General features: G+C 36.1%; 1 long non-coding RNA gene across 1 annotated transcript; it reads right to left on the minus strand.

Annotated features, from left to right (window-relative positions):
• Nucleotides 1–1,185: 1,185 nt before the first annotated feature.
• Nucleotides 1,186–2,152, minus strand: LOC141720766 (uncharacterized). The gene is made up of 2 exons (XR_012574546.1): nucleotides 1,673–2,152; nucleotides 1,186–1,586 (listed from the first exon to the last, which is right to left on the minus strand). It is a non-coding gene; the product is annotated as an uncharacterized LOC141720766 (long non-coding RNA).
• Nucleotides 2,153–3,146: the final 994 nt, after the last annotated feature.

Raw genomic sequence — 3,146 nt, forward strand, 5'->3', positions numbered from 1 at the left:
GCGTTGCATTATGCGTCTTTTGCAACAGTAAAAGCATACAATGGAAACAACACTTAGTGTTGTATAAAAATGAAGCCACCTCATCATAGTGTCCTATGTGGCAAGTGACATGTCATTTTGCCATGTCACCAGGGGGTCCCACATTTGCCACATCAGCAGTGGGCGCCACTTTTGCCACATCAGGAGTGGGTTCCACAATATGTAATGCAACACTGATTTTAATCATTTGCAACACCATTTTTATTCATATGTAATATCATGTTTAGTCTTATGCAGCACCATATAGAGTCAAATACAACACTATAAAAATAAAAAAAATTAACATAATTGATCTGCTTTTACATTATTCCTGCAAAACAAGGCATTTAACAGTCAATACAACAAGCATCCAACAAAATTTAAAACTTACTAAACCGGTTCTAAAGTCTTATCAACAAGGATAGATTAAATCGGATACATACTTTGGGTCCAACTATTAAAGTACCAAACCCTAACTTCAAAAGAATAAATGAGCAATTTTTTTCTTTTCTTTTCTAAAATAATGTCACCTACTCATTTCAACTCTAGCCTCTGCATATAAGTCATCTTTATTTACCCTCAACGCCGTTGTTCACTTCCCATGCTCAATGTTTCCACTTTTCAAGGTAGCTCCGCAGATTCCAAGGTACTGGCATGATATAAGATGTTGTCACATACTTGTAAAGAGGCAGCAATCATCCAGGGATCTTCCGCAAAATATCATTTTATATTCAAAGGCTCGTAGCAAGGGCATGAGAAATTCCTCTGTACTGACTTGGAGAGTTTCATGACTGCCGAATGAAGCACAGTAGATGAACTCCTTAATATAAACTAGTGTGTACCTGATTCTTCTTAACAGACCTTTGACCAGCCTAAATTTAATCATTAATATTGTGCAAACTATACCTAGACTGTTATCCGACCTCGTACCAGGTCCATAGGATAGGTTGCTGACATAGCAATTATTCCAGAACAAGCTCTCATTCCAAGGCATAAAAGAGGAGTGTGTTCAACAGTGTGAAAAACTATAAGTAATAAATTTCCTGGCTCTGGAAACAATTATCCTTTATAGTTGACATTAGAATTGCTAGATAGATATACAGAAAAACTAAAGGCATCTATTACCAAATTATAAGACAACTCCCCTAAAATACTAAGATGTTAATAGAGGGGCTTAATTGGTCGTTTATCTTCAATAAATACATAGATACATCTAACAGTTTCTATAAGTAAATAAAACTAAACATATGATTGTTATTATTTACACTACTTACCTAAGGATCTGGTACTTCGTCTGTAAAAAATATATAAATCTCATTTTATAAATTACCTTCCTGACCAAGTCCAAGCACAAATGATACTTAATGTCCCTCATAAGACCTTTAGAGAGATTTCTAATCATATCATATTCATCAATGCCACGCATGGCAGCCCACCACTGCCGCTCATAGTTGTGCACTCTCTTCTTATAATCTTGGGGCAAATGCATCTTCCATATCCACCACTCAACGTTCCTTATCTTTAACTGCATTTTTTGTTTCTTTGATTGTTGTCGCATGCAAAAGCACCTATATTCACAAAGTAGATAACATATTTATAAGCTTATTATAAGGGCAGATGAAAAGAAACACATATCAACTCACATGATGATTACCAATCAACATGGTGACTAGGAGTCCAGTCGTAAAAACAATGATGATAAACACAATTTATAACCATTCTGTTGTGCTCTCCAGATTCCCAAATGTATTATTTCAATACTTTATAAGCTTCAAAAGCACTATAAGAAAAAGAATCAAATTCATAAAAATAACACTAAAGAGAAATTACCTAAGAGTCATGAGACCCCAAAATATAGGATAAAGGACTTTCTGTGAAGACCTCGACCGCGGGGTTAGGAGTTAACGTCACTAATTACAATAATAACAATCATAATACAACTCGAATCACTAATAATATAACTACGTCCCCTTTACCAAGACCTTCTCCAGGTTTAAGTATGACTAAGGTTACTTTGATATAAAACCAACTTACAACAACAATATGAACAATGATATCCTACTACAGCAACTCAACAGACCATCCTTGGTCCAACACAACTACCTCAGAGGAGTCTGACACGGAGGGAACTGAAACTCTGCCCGACTATCACGGAAGAATCTCCAAGTCATCTGCAATACATATATAAAAACATTCTGCAAGGGTGAGCAATCAATTCTTAATAGGGGTTACTTATTCTTATTCGTCATTTTATTAAACTCCCGATAATTAGTACACAACCTCGTAATTCCATCCCTCTTCCCCAACAACGTCACTGGTGCACCCCAATGGACTATATTGGGTTATGTTAACTTTCCTCTTTCCAACAACTTTTATAATTATCGATCTAACTATTTCATTCTACTGGCCTCTAGAGACTCCAGGGCATTTAGTTATTACCCAAACTTCTCCCAGCTTAAGTATTTTCTCCTTCGTATCTTTTCACATGGTGGATCTACCTTATATCTTTAGCTTATTACTCCTTTTATCGTATGATCGGAAGAACTTCCTATATTTCTTCTGCACCTAGAAGCTTACCTTACTATTGGATTTTTCAGGTAATCAATCATTGCCTTGGTTCTTTATGAGGTCTTGAGCAGCTGATCTTATACTTCAATTATAAGTCTTAGTCCATTGTGAAGTATGTAATAAGTCTTAGCCTTGGCTATACTGGACTAACACAAGCCAAGTCCAGTACAGCCAAGGCTAAGACTTATAATTGAAGTATAAGATCAGCTGCTCAAGACCTCATAAAGAACCAAGGCAATGATTGATTACCTGAAAAATCCAATAGTAAGGTAAGCTTCTAGGTGCAGAAGAAATATAGGAAGTTCTTCCGATCATACGATAAAAGGAGTAATAAGCTAAAGATATAAGGTAGATCCACCATGTGAAAAGATACGAAGGAGAAAATACTTAAGCTGGGAGAAGTTTGGGTAATAACTAAATGCCCTGGAGTCTCTAGAGGCCAGTAGAATGAAATAGTTAGATCGATAATTATAAAAGTTGTTGGAAAGAGGAAAGTTAACATAACCCAATATAGTCCATTGGGGTGCACCAGTGACGTTGTTGGGGAAGAGGGATGGAAT

This window comes from Apium graveolens, chromosome 1 (assembly GCF_009905375.1).
Source record: "Apium graveolens cultivar Ventura chromosome 1, ASM990537v1, whole genome shotgun sequence".
NCBI classification, from domain to species: Eukaryota; Viridiplantae; Streptophyta; class Magnoliopsida; order Apiales; family Apiaceae; genus Apium; species Apium graveolens.